The sequence below is a fragment of the Apteryx mantelli genome, chromosome 1 (assembly GCF_036417845.1).
Source record: "Apteryx mantelli isolate bAptMan1 chromosome 1, bAptMan1.hap1, whole genome shotgun sequence".
NCBI classification, from domain to species: domain Eukaryota; kingdom Metazoa; phylum Chordata; class Aves; order Apterygiformes; family Apterygidae; genus Apteryx; species Apteryx mantelli.
Window position 1 is genome coordinate 211,149,252 of NC_089978.1, and position 22,697 is coordinate 211,171,948.

Consider the following 22,697-nt stretch of genomic DNA (forward strand, 5'->3'; position numbering starts at 1 on the left):
GTAATTGTCTTTTGTGTTACTACTACAAAATCTGGAACATTATGGTATTTTCAAATCAGTGAGTTATCAGCTGTGCTATAGTTAGCTACTGCTACTGTAATTCAAATGCACGTATTCCAACAAGGGCAGAGTTCAAAAGAGCAGTAACTCCAGATATCAGCAAATGCCTCCAAGGACCATTCTCCTTAAGCACCACATACCTAAGTAAATACAGTCAGAAGGAAAAAATGCTATGATTATATTGCAGTCCTTATAATCTTAGAACACCATGCATCCAAAGTATTCCTAATATTAAAGTTCCTGTAACACACTGGAAGGCAAAACACTTTCCCTGAGCTCAATCCGAAGGCTATCACCAAAAAATTTGCAACACGCATTAAATGATCTTGCTTTTCATTTCTTATAGATGAAGCTGGAATAGTGGATCACAACATTAGAGAAATTAAACAGAAATTAATCTCCTTCCAAACTTCTGCAGCAGTTAGAATCAAAGAAAAGTGGTCACTGTGTCATTTACTTTTCATATAAGAAGAATGTATATAAAAATATGTAGCAGGTTATAGATGTGAAAAGCCAGACATGCACACACACGCTGAACAGTATATAGATTTCCAGCTGCTGATTAAATGAGTAAATTCACTGAGTGTTCCATAACTTATGGATTGAAATTATGAAATGAATTATGATATGAAATTATAAACATCAAAGTCAACTTAAGTATATTATGAAAATTCTACTTATAAAGTCAAAAAACACTTTAAGATGACTGATATTCATAAAGGTCTTAGAAGAAGCTGATCTGTCACTAGAAGTTTTTACAGTCACAGTTAAGCATCCACAGCATTGTTTCAAGATTCTTAATTCATTCTTAATATATTATTTTTATAAAACTGTTTTCTATAAGCATCTGTTGAGGGCAATAGTTGTTAAAAATACAAAGTATATACAGAAATCATCTAAAACATCAAGCTATACTTGCCTGAAAAAGAGATATCTAAAGTGAGTAGTCTGATACAAGGAGAATGGCTCACCCCCAGTGGTGCCAATCTGTTGCACTGCAGACTGTTCAGCAAACTTAAACAGCCATCCTAGAATTTGAAAGCTAAAATTACCTAATATGAATCTAATCCCAGGTATAAAGCAAACACTTTTTAATTCCCTCTGCAGCATTAGTCTATACATACTTCCTCTCTTAATAGCTTTAAAACTATTCATGTCATATTGTGCCTTAAAACCAGTAGGCTTTGAGCCTCAGGCAAATAGGAGAATCAAACTTCAAAGACAAAATCCAGTTTTCCCATTTTGGGAAAGCTCAGTATTTTTTCAAACAATGAAGCGTGAGATCAATCAGCACTAACTCAGTTTCACAAAGTTCTTCAAGCAGGCAAGCTGACGCTTCTCTCAGCAGAGAAAATGCCAGTGTATCGCATAGCACTGATGAAATAGAGAGGAAAGAATGTGAGAACTGGGAGTTCAATCAAAATATTATGATAACATCAAGAAGGGAAATCAGTAAGGCTCATATAAAGATTTTTCTAAAAAATTTAAATTCTTTTCTCCTCTTGTAATTAAGCCATGGCTATGGCAGAAAACGGTGCATTTACTGCCTATCTTGGTGTGTCAGCTTGAACGCTGCTGCTTTAAAGAGGGCATGTGACCTCACGGAGAGCCAGGGTTCCGGGAGGGAGTCACTGTAATGGGTCTTAACTCCAGGTATGCTCAGCACTGCCTTCTGGAACAATTTTGTAGAGAATTAAGAGATATCAGCATAGCAATCAGGGAGCAATAGGAACTGAGCATCCCAAGCTTTGTGGGGTTTTTTTTCCTCCTTTTTTTCCCCCTATCCTCTAATTCAGCTGTTTTAAGAAAATCTTTCTGTTCATTTTTTTTATTCTTCTAAAAGTATAGATCTTGTACAAGCATTCCAACATCATTAACCAGTTTTAGAATAAAAAGGAACATGATCCTTTTCTGTCTGCTGGACTTCATTGACCCCACAGGGCTGATTTGCCCAGTTAATATTCAGTGACCAGGAGCAATGGCATTTCTGGGATCTTCAAGTGCCAAATGATAGAACCATTTCAAGAGACAGCTCTGGAATGGTTGGTAATTACCGTAAAGTATTCACAGATTTTTTTGAATTTTTGCAGCAAGTCTACCCTAGTTCTCTGGGATTGCAGGCATGAGGATCATTGCTCCTTTAGGGATAGTTGTCATGATCTGAAAGGTTGCCAGCCTGGTTTGCCAATTACTTTTTTGCTGGAAAAAAAAACATGGATGGCCAGTTATTGTCTAGTGCACAAGGCACAGAAAACTTTCCAGCTGTGCCAGACTTTGATTTAATGTAATATGTAGGAAATAGCAGAGGATTTTGAAGCAAAGTCATGTTGATATTCTGACTCTGTTTTAGCTATGTGTGTCAATACTGTAAGGAACTCTTTTTCCAGATTATAAAAGTGCTAGCAAATCACTAAGGATATTTATCCAATAAAGTCTATGATGACTATTAACTGCTCAGCTTCTTTTAATGAAGCCTTTTATTTTAAAAGACTCTTTTAATGGAGCTATTCCCCTTTGTATAAAAATGAGGAAACCAGTACGACAACAAAGACTTGAACTTGAATCTGCCCACCACAAGTAGGTTTTATGACCCACTGACCAACTCTCTTTCCTTTAGAGGTTGTTTGTTACATAGTGTAAATAGCTAGAAATGTAGAGATTCCAAGATATCTCTATATCTCCTTTTTTTTTTTTTTTTTACATACTCTCTAACAAATATCATTGATTTCTTAAAAGCCAAAGAATCCAGTGCTTAGGGAACTCAGATGCAGGAACCCAGTGTTCATGTGCCATCTGGTCCTGACTTTGAGTAAGGGATAAAATTCAGGTCTCCTGTCCTTCATACAAGGCCCTGCATCACAGGATAAGGAAATTTTTCAAGGAGTAAGGGAGGAGGGCAGTGAAACTATGAAATCATTATATGTCGTATAAAACTGTTTGCTGAGCTAGAGATCACCAGTCTCAGAACATGATTGGGATTCTCCTGGGAGAGCAGGACACATGGCTCTGACATGTGGCCTCTGTCTGCCAGAGCTGGACAGGGAATATAGGACCCTAATGAGTGAGTGTCCTAAGGAACAGCCCTCTTGGCTTTCATTTGTTTTTATTTAAAATGGGTTAAGACTGAACAGAACAATTTGTTTCAAGTTGAAGGAAACATTTCATTCAACCCAAAACAAATTGTTATGATTGTCTGAAAATGCGACAAAAATTAGTTTCATTTGCCAATTGTATCTGAACCAAACAAAAATGCTATACATACAGCCCTAGTCTTAGGCTTGTTCTAACAATTCCAAATGCACTAACATTTTTGTGGGACAGGAAAGCCATTTTTGTCCAGCTATAGGAATAATTATGAGAACATAATATAACTATTATGTGTGACAACATGATTATGCAGATTGTCCACAGATGTGAATCAGCAGAGCTCTACTGAATTCAATAGGGTTCTGTTGATTTGCATTAGTTGATGATCTCAGTTTGCTGCATTTTGGATGAAAGGTCCACACAAATTGTCCTGATTGTTTGCTTTCAAAGATCCCAGAATACTTTCAGAAATGTCCAGTCCATATCTTGATCACTTTCTGTTTCAGAATTTCAAACCACTTACCACTGCAGTGTTATCCAAAATAAGTGTATAGCGACAGTATTATACATTTAGCAAGAGACCAAGCCACTGGATAAAACAGAAATAAAGGGCAGCACTAACCTAGAGCTGATGACAGTAGAAACATAGGTGAAAATAGGCATTAGATGGAAACAAACCCAGTTGGCTTTACAGGTACAATCTTTCAAATCACTCTAATTCACTGTATCCCACCTTTTAGTGATCCACTGATAATGAATCTGCTGAAATTGTACTTCATCATCAACCACATATTGGTTGCATGGAGCCCAGTTTTTTCTGAGGATGTTTAAAGCACAGAGCACTGTAGCTGTAGACTTGTGAGCTTGCAGAAACTTGTCAAAAGGAGGGATGATGAAGAAATGGAATGAGGGATAAGGAATCTGACCCGCCTGCAATAGTTTTTTATTGTGGAATTAGGCTTTCCATTGCAATTCTTTCTACTGAGTAACAGTGTTCTGCAAAGCCTGAAAAGTTCTGGTTGTGGGAATCTTAACGTTAGGAAACATAGCAAAATATGTTTCACATTTTCATATTTTTTTTTATGTGGTACTAGGAATTCCACAATAGGTCCTGAACTTTCATGATTGCTCATTGCTCTTTGTAAATGGAATCATCTGAAGTGAATTTAAATTTTGTTTAACAGAAGGAAATTAGTCATCAGTCAAGCTTACCTCGAGACAGAAGAAACAGAAGAAGGTGGTGGACCTCTAAGAAGCCAGGCCATGAAAGCAGTGAGTAGCAGCTCTACAGCACCTGTTATTATGATTTCTGTAAATCTCTGATGTGCTTATTGGGAAGGAACAAAGTGGGAACAGCTGACCTGGGAGAGATCATTTTTCCTCACTTTCTTGACTGCTAAACTTTCTCGTGTCATGCACACTGGTGCTGATGAAATTGCTGTAGGTTAGGATGCAACTGCCTTTATGTTGTCAAATAACATAATGGCAGAGGCATGAGCTAGGAGAGAGGTTTGCAGCCACGTGCATGTGGCAAAAACAGTGTCAGTAAGCAATGTAAATGTGCAAGGGTCTCTGTACTCATTTTTCTCTTTTTTAAAGGAACTAAAAATTGCAGATAGAGGAAATTTTATTTATTTATTTATTTATTTATTTATTTGCATAAGGAGGAAAATCCTAAGGGAATATATCAAGAGATGCACTTCTTGGTGTTTCTGCCTTCTGCATAAGGGTTCTACAAAAGAGTTACTCTGGCTTTATAAACCTGCCTGGTCTAATTAAGACCCGACTCTGTAAAGTTCACCAACAAAGATCTGTTATTTATAAAACCCACATGCTTTTATTTTCTGCACTTACACAGTTTTCTACTTCCCTGTTTTTAACTTCCTTTAGGAACAATGAGATCCAAATTCTGTGAGGATGAGGTATTAAATCTTTACAGGAGCAGATGTTGCGTATGTGCTGACTGCATGAATTATCAGGTATGAGGCTCTTAAAGAGACTGGCTTGCTTGTCTACAAACATTACGTGACTTAATAAAACATTTTTTATATACTACAAGACATGTGTATGTTTGCAATTGGGCTGTGCTGCATTAAGTCTGAAAGGCCTGAATAACTCAGAGAGAAAACTGGAGCTGATATTAAATTGTAGGAGCAAGAACATCTGCATGAAAGACAATGTAAATACTAAGAGGGCACTATCATATCAAACAGTATGGCTTTACTCACTATGATTTACAGAGCTTTGTTAGGACTGTGAGGCCGAAGTCTGAGCAGAGATGAATTGATACTTGTCTATTGACTTCAGAGGAGTTCTGTCTGCTTTTACCATCACAAAATGTGATTCTTAATGGGAAAATACAATACATTATAGAAGTAATAAAATTTCTCATTTTTCCTATTTTGAAGAGTCTGTAGAGATATCTTACAAAAGTTTTCCATGATTCAAATGATTTATTAAGAAGGAGAAGGTAATGGAATATATTAAAATACTAAGGCCACTGTACTGGAATTAATTCATCATGAGATAGGCTTATTTAATTATGAGTCCAAATCCTTTAGAATGTGCCCAGAAAATATTATCCAGATTCTGAAGTTTAGCTCTTCACCTGAGACAGGAAGGGTGAGCTAGCATTGTCTTTGTGTAATACCGTGCAGAGATTCCTCCAGCTTAGGAAGTAGCTGATATCTGAAGAATACAGATAAGGGCCTGTTTAGGTCTATTTGCAAATTTCTTCATGTGTTTATCATTCTTCCATGGATCTGTTACATGTTTAAAACAGATTTACTACTAACAGTTGTTGGGTGGCTGGCAGAGGCAGCACAATTCACTTAAGCAAGAAGGGATGTTATGGAAAAACATATGGACATTGAGCAGAATTCACCTGCTCAGGACTTAACTTGAGCATCCAGAAGTTAGATGCCTGAGTCTGAGCTAAATGTTATGTTCATCATTTGTAATCAATGGAGAGAAAAAAAGACACCTTCAAAAGGGGACTTGTGACCTGACATGTTAGGATTGCTCTTCAAGGTATCCATTTCCCTCCACAGGCTATAAAAGGAGTCTACTGTAACTTGGACTTAATGTGTTCAAAGACAGACATCCACAACTAGGTGATATTAGTCCCACTCATTGAGACTGTAAGCTTAATTTTCTGATCTACAGAACTGAGATGTCACATATTGTTTTGTTTTGTTTTTGCTCATCCACAGATCCACAAATCCAGTTTTGATTTAAGATGGGAAGAGAATTGCTGAATTCTGTTTAACCATTCCTACAGTCTTAGTGAAGAAATGGCTCCTTTAAAACATTATTTTTCAACATTCTTTAATGTTTGGAATATCCAACTCACATGAGATGTAGCACTGAAATCCTGTAGTTAATGTTTGGACCTACAAACCTCACTCAGTCTCTCCTGGGAGGAGAATGCTTATTGCTTACCTCTTGGTTGGTAGTGATCCCTGTACACATTAACAGATAGCTGTCTTCCCAGTCTGGCCTCATTTGTCTTTGATCAGGAGAGAAAATTGCAAAACTTCTTTTAAAATTGCCACAGTTTGTTTCCATTTATTCTAGATGAGATGTACAGGTGCTCCAAAAGAGGCGATATGTATTGTGGATCCTACAATGAGTCAGGAGGCAGATACTGGTAGGATGTGCTCTTTTGTTTTAGGAAATTCAGTGTGTTGATGGAATGTAGAATTAGGTTCAATAGTCTAAAAGTAGTTTGCCATTGCTCCCTGTGTGGGACTGGATAAATCATCCCTGTTCACCCCTCAGCATGGGGGAGAAACAGAAGTATCAGTATAGACGTTTTTTACTTACAAGGTTGTTTTGGCAATTTGTTAATTCTTATGGAACACTTCAACATGGATTATTATATAAAAGTGGTAAATATCACCCACAAATATATTCAGTCATGGTTCATAACAACTTCACCAAAAAAAGGATTTATTAAGTTTGTGTTTTCTTTTTCTTTTTTTTAAACCCAATTGATACAGTGTTTTGCTTGTTTTTTTTTTTGTTTGTTGTTTTTCGAAGTAATGATTCTAAGAATGCAATTCCATAGGATTTATTAAGGCTTATAATGATGGGCACTTGATAAACTTCTCTTTTTTTCTATTTTTTCTCTTTTGTTAACAGGCCAACTAGAGTGTTTAAATTTAGGAATATTCAAAGTTTCTGCCTAAGGGCAAAGAGTGATTATGTGGAAAAAGGTTTTAGAGAAAGGTTTGGCATACAAAAAAAATATTTTCATACTACTAAACCTTCCCAAATAAAGGAGACTGATATTTGTGTTACCTCATATCAAAGGTACTACAGGTTTTCTTGAGCAGCTTGGCATATGCCTAATAAGTACTGTAAAACTACAAGGAAATCTGCCATTCCGGTTTGCTTAGATAAAGTTCTTTGAACTGGCTTCCAACACTGAACTCCATTCATAGCACATTTCATTCTAACAGAGTTTCCACTGTCTACTATAGCCGGGTAGTTTGCATAAGTTTTATAAAGCACAGCACATGGCATTACACACGCTATTTGTAACAATCAGTGCATAAATTACATACCCTTTAGCAAAGACCTTTATCCTCAGACATAAGATGAGACGTGTGTTTTCAACAAGATATTTTCAATTGGAGCAGAGTTTTCTCCTGAGTTTTTGTCAATGTCTATGACGTTTTAAGATATTCCCAGAGGCTTATTGCATAGCTCTGTTTTGCAGTCCAACAGCATATTAGTTTTTATAATACTCATGTACAAAATTTGAGAAAATTAAGTAGTGTTCTGCTTAAAATCCCCAGTGCATATGAATGCAGCTGTCTGTTGGTTTGAAGTTAGGGAAGAGACATAGCATACACAAAACAGAGGTGCTTACCACTGTATTAATTCTTTGGGGAAAAAAAGAGTAAGTTTCCAAAATTCATGGAAGCCAAATTACAATCATAATATATCAGTCAGAGCTGGACTGATTCACTCATCAGGTGGAAAAAATCATGTCTCCCTGTCCTTTGTAAGACACTAAACTTATGTTTGCAAATGGAGAAACAGGCTCTTTTTAATTCAAAATAGCATCCATAGTTTGCAAAACTGAACCACATGTACTGTCAGTCAGACATGAATGGCATTGTTTTACTGAGAACAATATTATATGCTTATTATATGCTAGTTCCGAATAATACAATAGCTAACATTCCTGGTTACTCTACAAAAAAGCAATTTATAACTGGTACATTTAAATACAATCTCATACTTTGATTTTTGAATGTCTAATTTGGAAGATATGGCAAAATTCCAGGGACCAAAGTGTAAAATATCTCTTTCCAGATCAGTCTGATGGGGAATTTCCTGTAATAATGATAGATAACCAAAGTACAAGATGAACGAACTTGCAAGTCCATTCTGCCAGTCATGGATAGACTGAGTGGGCCAAGGCTATGGACAGCTTCATGTTTATTTAGTTCCTCCCTGTCTAATACCTTTTTACCCACTTCTGTTTTGATGGAGAAATGTCAGAATAATTATTGAGAAATGTGGAAGAGGTCAAAAAAATCTGCGAAAATAAATTTAGAGGATTGTTTAATATTATGGACCTTTTTAATCAGATAGTACTTACATTTAGCAACTTCTGGAACCCCACATAATTTAAATTTAATTTTGTGAAGTAAGAGGGAAAAAATAAGACATTTTGTTACATTTTCTTAAAATATCAGTTAGTTTCCTCTTCAAATGTGTGGATTCACTTGGTGTGAAAGAATTGTAATAGGAAGCACACAGTTTCACCCAACTGTTCTCCATTATGTGCCTTTTGAACCTGCACTTACTTTTGGTTACTTTTCGGAATATGAAAATCAGACTAAGGCCAGTTTTCTCCTCTGCCAAGGCTAGCTGCCTGGAAACCCTCTAAGACTACTCATTTCCCGAGCACTGTTGTGCCAGCAGAGGAACTGTTTTTATTTAATAGGCCTTTCTGGTTACCCTAGAGGACCTGAGAGGTTTTTGAGAGGGATGATGTAGAAGCTGAATAACTGGGTCCAACATGAGCATAACTTTTTCTCTTACGTAGTCAACAAAAACAGGCATCTCTCAGTCCACCCAAAAGTGAACTCGGTCCCTGCAGGTAATGTGGAATGGTCAAATGGCAAAAGTACTCATTTTGAAGGCAGCATTTGCTTTAAATTGCTATTGGCTACTTTTCTATATGGTAGACTTCTAAAACCCCAAATGAGCAAAAGCCATCCTTTTTCAGAGAAAAAAACATAGTTTCCACAAGAATCAGACATATAGCACAGAAGCCCAAAGTGAAGTTTCCCTCCCTGTAACGTTCCTTTATTATGTTGTGCTTTTTATATGATAGAGCAGAAGAAACTATGTTCTTCATTTAACTTCTTTTCAGAGACAAAAGTATCTGCACATTCAGAATTTGATTTGGTTGAATAATTATGTGTGTCTTTATTATTATTATTATTATTTTTTTTTAGAAAACTCTGGTTAGCATTATATACAGATTTTCCCCTTTCAACATTTTTCCAGGTAAGTCTTCATCACACACACAGTGGAAGCAACTGCTTCATGTCTCATCCTTGAGATCTTGATGCCTAATCACTCTGGGTCAGTGCATCTATAAACTGATCCCAAATGGAAACCACAAAGAGCTGAAACATGCTCAGACTGTATGTGATATTTCAAAAATTTTACCTGATAAAGTCGAAATATGTGCTGACACTAAGTATAGCTCTCTGCCAGATGCCATGTACTCGTGGCAAGGATGAAAATACTAGAGCTTTTCATAGTAAAAACTAATGGAATGGAAATCAATGGAATCACTATACCAGCAAAACAATATATTTCTCCTGGCACAGCTGTTGGAAGCACCTGAAACATTCTGGAATTCAAGCACAGACTAGGGACCAGCACATTTTAGACCCCAGAGTGAAACATTTCAGATCAACCTATTACCATTTGGCAAAATTATAAGTATTGTACTGTTTTATAATAGGAAGTGTGGGGAAAAAATAATATATGCAGCATTATCAAGCAATCTTTGCAGTAACTATAGAAACTTCTCAATGAATTTTGGAAGTAGAAAGAAATATAGCAGCTAGAGACATCAACAAGTTCATTACCGTAATGATAGTGATAACATAAACACTTTTGGAAAAAGGCAACAAACATTACCATGAGATGCAGGGCTGAGAAGTGGCAGTAAAACAGCAAGTAACAACTACTCATCACAGAGATTACCAGAGAGAGATGGAAAATTAGAGAAAACATAAGAAAGGAGAGACTTTATTGAATGGTAAGTGAACATAATAAGTAAACACAGCAGGATGAAAGTAAAAAAATGGGACAGATAGAATATCCTGTTCCTCAGACATACACTGCTTCTTTTTTATGTTACTCAGTTTTTGCTTTGTTTTACAAAGATTTTCTGAGGATTTCAAATTAGCCAAACAGTACATGTTTTAGAGAGTAAATGCGCATTGCCAAGGAGATAGATACACTCCATGCTGTCCTAAACTGTATGAGAAGAGTGGTTTGGAAGATTAAAACTGATGGCAAATTTCCCCTTTCAACTGGGAAATGATTCCCTTCTCCTCACAAAGCTACCTGAGGTTCAGAAAATTAATATGGAAAGTAAAAATCAATTAAAATCATTAGATTTTGTTTGTCTGGGTTCTTTGTTACATTTCTTTAGCAAACATTAAGCTCAGAACCATTTGATTTAATGGGAAGGGAGGTAGGCCAGAGTTGAACAATTTTTGAAAATTCTATCCTTAGGCTGAAGTTGCCATTTTGTCACAAAAATAAATAGCTATGAATTTAACACACTTGATGTATGTGAAACATGCCATATTTTGCCGTATTTATACAGTTAAGCCAAAGCTGGGCTCAAGCAGTTAATGCTACTTGTAAACTGGAGCTACCTTGAAATATAGGACATTAAAAATAAAGGTATATGGCTTTAAGAAACATTAGATGCTTTATTATTCTTTCTCTTCTTTAATATTTTAGTGAGAATTTTAAGATGACTGTTAGATTAAAGATTTCTTACAGATATCGGATTGCAGGCACAGTGGAAAGCAAAACAATTATTGGGTGCTATCCATTAAGAAGAATTCAAATGGCAACCGTTAACAATCTATAACACCAGCGTAGTTGTGGGCTTTTCTCTGTCACAAAAAAACTCCTCAAAGTTACCATAAAGTTTCATTCACTTTCAGTGTGATAGGTTGCACATGTGATGGTTTATTTTACAAGCAAAATCTGCATGTAAGCTGTAAAGTGCCTGAATACTTGGATTACAAAATGGAAAAATAAACAGTTGTAATTAAAGGATCAAGCATTCCAAGGTTGCTCCTATTTTATCATGCAACTTTATTTTCTTAAAAGCACGTCAGAGAAAAATGTGCCAAATTAAAAATTTTAATCTCTTCTGGAATGATAGAGGATATATGGATATTCTACTGAGCAAAGCAGTGTTAACAGGTTGATTACAGAGAGCATTTTCTGGGAAATCTTTCCTGAGTTGTTTGTAACCTTCAAATAAAAGTTTAACTATTGAAATCACCTATTTGGTTTAATTATTCATTATTTTATTTTTCAAAGAAATTTAAGAATCCTCTGTAGTTTTCTTTATCTGAAGGTGTATTATGTACATAAAACTTTAGCTTAAGTTAGTTATTGTAAATTAAAATAGATACATTTTTTGAGCTTTTTAGGTTCTGAAAGTATCTATTAAGTTAGGGACAACAGGTATCTTAAGTTTATACTACACTGTACACTGACTATTCATTCAGGAAGACCTTGTTATAGATGTTATTTTTAACATTAAAAATATTACTTGATTGTAGTGTGAAACACTGTGCACTGCAAAGAAAGCTACAAAAGGTGCTTCCAAATACTTGGTTTGTTAATAAAACTCTAATACTTAATCCAGATACCTGATGAAAGTTTAACCATGCAAAGTTGGCAGTCCTGGAACAACTGGTATCTACCAATGATGCTTTCAAGTATATATATTTTCACCAGTTATTTACAGTTATCATACTTTCTTAGCGAATTTGTCATTTTAAGGTACTTTGTGGATGTTAAGTTTTTGGAAATGTAATGGATGGCTTAGTTGTATATGGATATCTTTTTATTACTTCTATTTCACAAATTATTTTTAACAAGACCCTGCTAGGCTGTGGGAGTTTTGGTCTGACTTCATAAAGGATTTTTGTTTGTTGTTAATTAAAGACTGGAAACATCAGGTTTTAGTGGAAAAAAAAGAAATTGGATATTTTACAATAAAATTGAAATATCAGCCTTGATTATTCAACCAAATCAACCCACAGAGATGCAAGAATGCATGCAAATTTAGGATGGGAAATGAGAAGGAACAGCGTATGTAGAAAAAGAATAAAATGAAATAATATTATTGTACTGCTTTGCTATTTCCTCAGCAAAGCAAGGCAGAATTCTGTATCTTTTCCTAAACACGCAGTATCTTTAAGGATCACAATGGTTGGACTCCAAATTTTACCAGTTATCAACAGAAAACTCTTTTACTACCTCTGCGCCCAAAACACCTGGCCAAGAAACAGCTTCATATTGATTTTGAGGGAATAGTGCCACCTACTGAGCCAACATCAACCCTTTCTACCGCATTGGAAGGGAGTTCCCACAAGTACAGACTTAATCCAGACCTGTGAATTTGAAAAATCTATCATTCCTTAATCTCGGGACATTATTCTCTATGCTCCTAATCATGACTTGTTACTTTAAATGTGTTCTACCAGCTTCGACTAGACGCTGAACTTCTTGGACATAGCCCATATCTACCAAAGGGGTTGTGCACTCCAGCGCATTGAGGCTCAGAGCCTGATGTGTTACTGCAAATGCTATTGGGATATACATGATGAAAAATACGGCTCCAGGCTCCTAGATAAGGAAGGGAATCCACCCTTTCTAAGCGAAGTTTATTGGCAAACCTCAAGATTTTCCCAAATCAAGTAAGCTATGGGATTTGTTACAGCTTAATTTAAAATAAAATATATCCTATGCATTGTGATAATATGCAGTCAATGCAGTGTTTAAGTTGCTTTCTTACTAGGCTCCCACGAGGCAAGAGATAATCCAAGAAAAACAGAGATACAGAAGGTTTGTCTCATTTTAGAGTATTTTATTGCACAGCCTTAACTATATTCCTTGAAGTCATAAAATGACCTATGTCTTTGCCGTAAGTTCAGTTAGAAAGCCTATAAATCAATAAAAAAATCCAGAGGAAATGGGCTGGAAAATAAACATTGTCCTTAAGATGGACATTTTTATCAAAATAATCCACAGCCAGTTCGGAGTGAGATATGCAATGGCAAAGAGAATCACTCTGTTCTTCAGTTTACCCTGTCGATTTAGGAGGAAGACAAAGACTCAGTGTGAATGCAGCTGTGGAGTTTGGCATCCTTAAAAAATTATGGAGGTGTCAGCAGTGACTCAGTAGTTAAGGTTACATTCTGATTTACACAGAAAGCAGGACTGAAATCCTCCCTCTATCTTTTAATGACTGAATTTGGTCTCCAAATTCAGCATAATAACTCTTATCGGGACTTTTTTTTAACACTTTCATGAAATCTTTAGTAACAAATCTTGTTGAGAAACATATTTAAATGTTCCTATTTTTCATATTTAAATGTTCCTGCTTTTCATTCTTCTCACAGTCCTTTAAGCTTCTTTTAAGTGTACAGTCACTTTCCGTAATTCTTTCTATTCCATGTGCAGGAGTGTAAACTGTGAATATTTCTAATGAAGTTAAGGCGTTTCAGTGTGTGAAATCCTGGGATTACGGGGCTACAGAGCTCTCGATTTGTAGTTTTCAATCACAGTTCAGCTATTTTGTTAATCCATCTATCTCTTAAAGTGTCAAAATGTGTGTTCAGTTAAAGCATTGCCTGTGATTAATGACTGCGGCATTTGAGTTATGGTTCGCTTCTGTATTTTCTACAGTTGATGATGGATGAGGAAGGCAAGAGAGGGAAAACTCCTGCATGAGATCTGCCTTTACCAGGGAAGAACAAAAATTAGAACTCAGGACGAGGTGGAATTCTCACTCAGTTTTCAAATTCATTTCCTTCAGGGCAGGACAAACAATCAAAATACAAGATATTTTTGTGCAATGTAAAGTTCAAAATAATAATTTTGAAATATTGTTTCATTTTGGATCAACTAAGCATTAATTTGCACCTGTCCATTTTATTGCAGTGCTGAATGGAAGCCATAGTTCTTCTGTCATTTGAGGGGACTCTTTTTTATGTAGAGGATTGGTCTCAGGAGAAGAGTTTTGCATTTGACTGAGTGAAAAATTTAGTAGATTAAACAACAGCAGTATCATGTTCTAAATTATAGTTTGGCAATTTGAACTCTTTCACTGAAAACTTATATGGAGTGCAGTATTATAGACTATGCTTCATTTTAGAATAAGCAGGCAATACATTAATTGACAAGTAAGCTCCCAAATATGTAAGATATATAACCCATTTTGCATTTACAGGATTTTATACTTTAAAGGTAAAATGTACCATAGCATTTTGAAGTAATTTTGTTGTCCCTATCCTTTTACTAAGATTTGTCATGGGACAAATCCAGAGATCATTTAAAAACAAACAAATCAAGAATTCAGCTGAATATTTCCGCTTTGATTTAAGAAGGTAAAATTTTAGAGCAGAGTTCTGCTCCCCTGGTCTAGGACCAGCAAACTGCTTACATTCGACACTCATTGTTCAATCAAAGCATTTATTTAAGGATAATTAAAAATAGTATAACCAAAGCTCCTACTTACAACTAAGCATGTACTTACATGCTTTGTTGAGTCAGGAACGCTCCAGAAGTTTAGACTGGTTTTGTACCTGGATCAGAGGAAAAGTGAACGCATAACAGTTACAGTGAAGCCCCAAATAAAGCAACACTGCATAATGCTCTTTAAAAAGTCTGTCAATGGCCTGGGAAAATCTGTGCCTGATAGGCATAGCTCAGTGAAAAAACATGCTGAATTTAAAGATAGTCTGCCAGCAAAACATTAATGTAGCTTAATGCGCTAATTCAAATAACAAAACCTCTTATATTCTCCATGTAAATAAAATCATCTGCAGATGACAAATGACTGGATGTTGAGACATAACCAAGATGATATTTAGGAAAAGCAGGAATGGCATTTTATATGAAAAAATCTGTATGAGTTTTTTTGTTCAGATGGAACGTAATAACTTTCTGTCTGATCTACCCTCTATTTAGAGGACAATACATTGCCTTTTAGGGAGAAGGGCTTGAGCAGAATAGATGTCTCCCTCCTGTAACTGCTGTGATAATGTCATTTTAATTCAACACACTAAATAAAACACATGCACATATACAAGCACACTGACTCATACTCATTAAAAAAAAGAAAAAAAAAAAGGCTTGCATACTTCTCCCAAGAGCCTAAGTTGCAGCATTATTTAAAAATATGATTATGTGATAGACACTATAAACTTAAGGGAATGTAAAAAATTAAAAGCAGTAAAAGATGGTTTTAAAAAGAAGTGAAAGAATTTGAAGGTAATGTGTAAGCAAAAGAAAATATTGAGTACAGGAACAGATAGATTTCAGGTCTTCTGAGTCTAGATCTAGGAGTAATGATTATCTATTCAATGCACAGAGATTTAAGGCTCAAAACACCCTCAAGATCATCAGAAATGTCATCACTTCTTGATTTAAGAACAAAGTAGATGCATTTATCTTTCTTCTCTAGCACACATACCTTGCAGAGTGTGTTACAAAACATCTACATCAAAACTTCTTCCTGTAGATACTTTTCTTCCTTTTTGCATCCTTCTACTTCTTCTCTTTGTACATCCTTCTACTGATTATCTTGTCTACCATATAGACAGAGAGCATCAACAAGATATTTCTCTTCACTGCCAAGGTCTTTTTCCTCCTGGATTCAGTAGCTATGCTTAGAAGACATAATGGGAGAAGATGATGAAGTTGAGGAGAGGAGAGCAGGACAGAGCAGAACAGAGCAGAGGAGTTTGATCCTTCTTTTATTAATTAATATGTAAGATAAAACCCAATAGCACTACTCATAAATGAGGACTAAAACTTTCCCATCAGAATTAGAATTAAAAAAGCAAAATCTAGAAAGCCCTGATGGGGGAGGAGGGGACAATAAATATGTGTTAAGTGTTAAGTATGCTGGTATGAGCATGCACAGCTTGTGTTCCTCAAGGATATTCATTTGACATCGGAGACAAGAGTCTATTATATGCTTCCCCCCCCCAAAAAAAAAAAAAAGATTTTATTACAGACCTTACGCAAAAATGAGTAAGTGTTTAAGGAGTGGGGGTTTTAGTAGGCACAGGTAGAAAAAAAAACACTGCGAGCCATTCATTCCTGTTTGAAACAGAGGGCCCTGACATCATTTTTCAAATGTCACTGGCTTGGCAAGGGAATGCCTAATACAACTGCAGACCTCTGATTTTGGATTCTGCAAGTTCCTACAAAGATCTCATTCCCAGGAACATATTCCTATAAAGTTCTCGTTATTTGCAGATAAACTCTGCATGGCTATACTTTATGAAACTTCTTGTACTTATCAAATCCTCGTAAGAGTAAAATGATAGTGTTTTATACAGTTTACATCTGCAAAATACATAAAATTTATTAAGCTACTGTATTTTACCAGAGTATATTTAGACTGATTTAAGCCAAGCTTTTTCCCAGCTCTGTTTGTGACCGACAATGTGGGTAGTCTATTCAAAGGGGGCACTTTAATTTTCCTTGATCAAAGAGAAGTTGGAAAATAGCAATCTTGACCTACACTAGAATTTCAAAAGTTAATTTATGTTGGTAATATTTGGTAAGCCACATTATACAAGTCTCATATTTCCACTGTGATTACATGAGTGGAAATCTGGGTTCTAATATAAACATTTGCATGTTTTATTTCAATTTCAATTTCTACAATTATTGCTGGTTTTGTTTACTGCTAGTATTTTCTTCTTCTAGTCATCATTTTTTGTAACATTTTCATCAAAAAAGAGAAAAGGAGCATTAAAACAATCACAGGAAATGGACTGAAATTTCTCAAGGAAAAAAAAAATAAATTCAGTGCACTAAGGGAACTGGAATATAGCTGTTTAGTGATGACCTTTACCCTGTCTGTACACTGTACATCTCCTGCTCTGCTTAGTGTAAAGGACCAGGGTTCAAACAAACCAGGACCCACCAAAGCTCTACAGATGGCACAGCCATGCCAATTTATATCAGCTAAGAATTAGCCAAACAGCAACATTTTTCAAGGCATGAAATGGGTTACATTTTTCAATACGATAGCAAAGAGAAAATTAAATAGGGCAGAAATGTCTTCCCTTCTGCCCTGAGCTCTAAACTCCCACTCACAAGTAGTGTTGCCTCATGTCAGAGAAGAGAAGTGCTCCTTTTCAGACATATGGCACGTTCCCACTCCCACTGCAGTCTGTTGACTTCGATGGGAGTTAGGTCACGTTCTTAAAATGGATTCTGGGCAGACAGCAAAGAGCATAGATCAGCTTTTTATGAACAAGTTTCATTGTAGTCTGGCACTTCTGAGCTAGCACTTCTCCCCCCTCCTTCTCTTCAAGGGTCCAATGGCAAGTTGGCCATCTGTCTATAAAGAAGAAAGCTTTGATATGTATGAACAGTTCAGCTTTTACTCAGTTTGGAAGCATTCTGCACTTTAGTGTAAAGTACCCTCAGAAAACCTACCATGACAGTTTTATGAATGGAATCCATTGTAAATTTAAACTTTGAAATAGAATTTATGGACTATGCTTAATGCTTAAAGGGAGTCAATTGAGGCAGGTATCTTGGAAAGGCTCTATGGTTCATGAACAGTGAGCACCAAAGTGAGCCAACTTTTGCTTTGCACTTCAGAGAATGATTTCTTATTTTGAAGCACTTCATTCTCTTCCACACTGTTGATAAAATAAAGTAAGCAAAAAAAAAAAAAAAAAGTAAAATAAGTCAGTGTGGTTATTATAAGTACAAATTAAAAGTAACGCACTTTTCATGCGTCAAAATATGCACAATGAAAAAAAAATATTGCCTGCTCACTTTTAGAGTAACCATAATTCATTCTATGTTCTCATTTTCCAAGAAGTTTAAATTTATTTTGGACTTTACATGTTAATACCATGCAAAATCATTTTGTCGCAACAGTGAAAAAGAATCTAGGGATGAGACTTTGGTGTCTTTATAGTGCAAGTGGGGATTTGCAAACTCTCTGAAACCATTTGTGGCTAGGTTTTACTCTGAATTTTTAGACTTATTAACCTCCTCCACCAAAAATTTAATTCTAGAAGTAAACTTGAATGACAGTAGATGGTAATGGAATCACAAAGCTTTTTTATCTTTAACAGCGCTCTCTCTGCCTTTTTCTGTTATCCAAGTGTTTCCTCTTTTGATTACATTTTTTTCAGCTGAGCTGAGCTTCACTCCACACTGAGCTTGACAGTCTGAACCCTTTGATATTTTTCTTCAACATCCTTTCCATTACTTTCAGTTGGCTAACTAACCCCCTTGCTCCATTCACCTACTACCCACCAAAACATTGAAGCATCATATCATTTGCTACCCTCAGTAGATTCTTTCTGCGTGGGTGTTACACCTCTTTTCACTGTCATATGTCTTGCCTTTCAGCTTTCTAACTCTTAATGACACAAACTATCTAGCAAATGTGGTTTAGAGGACAGTGCTTCAGGAGAGCTAAGTTTGAGTAGTAGCTCCACATTACAGCTAGTTTTTTACAAAGTCTTTGATCTAAGTCTTTGATACGATTTATTCTGTGTTTATAGTAAAATGGTGGCGTATCCAGAGAGTACAGTGCAGATCTTCATGGAGGTGACTATATTCCAGGTTATTTGAGTATAGACAAGACATCACTGTTACATCTGTTTAAGTAAATATTTCTTGCATTTTCTCTAGTTAAGTATTTTTACAACATGCTGGACTTACTTGCTGCTTCCAACAACATAACCTCTCACATTCTTCAAGCTATTGTATTCCTTTCATCTTCTTAGCTTTTCCCTCAGCTGTGCATATTGCATTACCTTGATAACCTGTCGTATTTCATTATACATGTAAATTTATACTGTCTTTCTAAAGATGTTCTCTCAATTATCTGCGACTTTTACAGTGTATTGCTCTAATCTCAAGCTTTAATGGAGAAAAGTGTTTATTAAAAGTGTAAATTATATTTTTTACAAACCTAAATTGTTGAAAGCAAATTACTTCTTTCAACCACATAAAAAAGAACACTCTTTCTTTACTTTGTTTTTAATGTTCAACAACCGATATATTAAAAAAAAAACTGTTTTTGAAAAAAAAGCAGTTGATAGAAGAAACAAGGAGAATTTTCTTTTAGTTTCATGTGTAGAAGAGAACCTATCTATACCTTGTTATCAATGTTAGATTTTGTTTATCCTCCTGGTGGTCAGATGGAGGGACACTGTAACACTTGAGGCTGCTGCAACCTAAAAGCCTGAATATTGCATCCACTTTAATTTAGTTTTACCATCAACCATAATGGGATCAGATCCAAGCCATAAATAATCAGTGCCAGTCCCTAAATGAATGTATATCTCAATGTCCTCTGGTATTAGATTCTGGAATGTTATGCTGGATCTGGCAGTGTGGTAATTAGAGGTGCCAATTAGTAAATTAAATTAGTAACTTAATTCTCCCATAGTACCAAAGAAACCAGTGAAGTTAAATCAAAGCTAAATTTGAACTGTTTCCTCAAAACACAAACATGCTTAGAGTAAAACGTTGGCATTAACCGAGTATTTTTGTACTTCAATCTAGGATTCACTATTAACCCTTTAGTGTACTGAAAAAAAGCCTAAGATTCACGATAATTTTACAGAAAGATGTTAAAAAAACCAACCAAACAAAAAAACCCACAAGCAATGTATCTGTGACCAGTGCTTGTTTTTCCTAAATATATATGTATTATTTTATTTCTTTTTTTGTTTGGCAGTACCAGACTTCAGAAATAGCAAATTCTTTGCATAAGAATCTTAAAGTTACCAGCCATCGTCATTTGTTGAAAATGAGAGTGAATTAAGGTGAGTAACACCATGATCTTCAAACTACTGATCCATATAAGGCATCCTATCGTATAAACCACTGAACAACCTTACTTGGAAATGAACTTTTGGAATTAACCTTCATTTGCAAAGATCAAGGCCTGCATTTCAGTCTAAAGACAAGCTTTATTAGCTATAGCTGCTACTTATTTCCTATATATTTCCTGTCCTACAGGATCAGAGTAGGTAAAAAAAGGACTTTCAGACCTATAACATACTGCTTGCTCCCTGTGTAAAGCTTTCTCTAATAAATTTGTCCATGTTTTTTTGCTCAGATTCATTTTGTGGTTTAGATAAACTTATGCCTATCTCCGAAGTCACCACTGTACAGGCAAAGATCACCTTCATCTCAGTGAGGGAATAAGAATTGGATCCTTTTTCAGTTTTAGAGATTGTCATTATAGCTTGAAAGAGACTGTAAAAGCAGGTTTTGAATTTAAAGAAAGTTAAGGTAAGCTTCTGACTGGAAAGCATGCAGTTAGGCAATTTATCAGGCTGTTTGGATTTATCTGGCCACTGGACAAGCTAGCCAGCACTCCAAGGGGAAAAAACAAATCTTTCTTGAGTAATTCATTTAGTCTGAGATCTGAAAATATTGTCATGATTTTTGTAGCAAGAAAGAAGTTAGATAAAAATGAAACTTAAAAAGGTCTGGTGCAATCAAACACACAGTACAGCTTCTGGAGAGAGCATGTTTCCGGTGATGTCCATAGCTCAGGAGCCAGTCATATCTTGTATTGAACTAGGCTAAAAAGCAGAACTGCACTTGATAAGATAACCTATGATTCATAAGCTGTTCAACTGTGGGAAAATATTTTTAAATTCCAGTGTGCCATCTTTCCATCAGATTGTCTGTGCTTTCTAATGTTCGGTCAGGGTCATATGGAGAGAAACTAGTTACATTTCCCAACACACAAAGTCTTTTTTCATGCAGTTTATTACAGATTTAGGGGTAACACAACTGGCTCAGATAAATTTTTGGAGTCTGCTCTGCTAGTGTTATTCATATGAATCTTCCTGAGAGATTATCCTCTTAGCTGAGCGGTATTCTGTGCACGTGTATGTGAGTAAACATGATCAGAAGTGGTCTCCTTTCTTTACACCTATGTATCAACTTACCTTAAGACTCTGATTATACTGTAGATTGCAGCTGTATTAATTTATATAGTCTTAAATTGTTTGGGAAGGTAACACTTCCACTTTATTTAATATTACATGCAGCAAAAGGAACGAGGTCAATTAGAAGAGAACAGTCTTTCTTGTAACTTTTCCAAAAGCTTATTTGAAAAGGAAAATCATTTTATCCTAACATTTCTAAAGTCATTGTATCCATGAAATCATTGCACAAAATGCAAATGATTATATTTTTAATTTGTTTTTATCCAGTGGAATGGGGTTAGCTTTTCATCCGTCTTCTTTGCAATAGTGTAGTACTTATCAACCCTGCTCAGATATTGGCATCACTTGGAGTTTCAATTACTCCTTTTACTTTATTTGTCAGGAGTATAATCTGATGCCCCAACCACCCACTGACTTATTCTACTGCAAATGTTTGCGTATTTCTTGATCGTCATAAGTGATGAGGCTGCACATAAAGTGAAAGCAGACTAAAGGCACATTCAGGAATAAAATAAAAATAAAACCCTATCCCTTATGCTTATCATGTGGTTTGGGCTGTACAGTGCATAATGTGGCTCTATCTCATGAATTAAGCCTATGTTAAATTGATAAATTCTATTACCCTAAACATGAAAAGGCTGATGGTGGCAATCTGTCGGTTTCAAATATTTCCATTTAGATACTTAGACAAATGTGTGTGCTTTGGATTTTGAGCTGAGGATCTTAAACTTTCACACTAGATTCCCAATAGTTTCTGGTTTCAGCCAGATTGAAAACAGCATTTCAGAATTTAACTTACAGATGTGTTCATTAATCAGCTCAACCACCAGCATCTGAAGATCTAAGAATGCTGGTGAAAGTTTGGCATGCCTAAAGCCTTTCTCCCCTCCACCCCCCGCAAAAGTATTATTTTTAAAAAAGCTGAAACCTTTGATTCAAGAACATGAGGAGGGTATAGGAAACACACAGCCCCTCTTCCTGGGTGGACGTTGAGCACATCTAGCTGACTTTGATTTAGTGTAGGTGCGGGCCACACAGACCTACTGCAAAGACTGCCAGCACTTCATAACAGGTTTGAACAATGATGCAGAAACCTAAGGAAACATCTGTGCTATCCAAGCAAATACAGTGACAAAAATAGCTTAAGTTAGGACCACAGGAATCCCTTCTCTGAGCTGAGGGCTCTATCTGCTGGGCTTCAGAATCAGCAATGGGTGTTTGCAATGTAAACCAAAAACTAACCAGTAAGCAGGCTAAAATCTCTAATCTTATTGAATGCTGCTTAGACAG

At 35.8% G+C, this 22,697-nt stretch overlaps 2 long non-coding RNA genes across 3 annotated transcripts in view; both read left to right on the forward strand.

The window, feature by feature from the left end:
• Positions 1–22,697, forward strand: part of LOC106485613 (uncharacterized) — a 540,848-nt gene that overhangs the window by 227,701 nt on the left and 290,450 nt on the right. The gene's annotated exons all lie outside the window — the stretch shown is intronic.
• LOC106485358 (uncharacterized) lies at positions 4,335–6,385 on the forward strand. Its single transcript, XR_001292708.2, has 3 exons — positions 4,335–4,419; positions 5,038–5,126; positions 6,360–6,385. It is a non-coding gene; the product is annotated as an uncharacterized lncRNA (long non-coding RNA).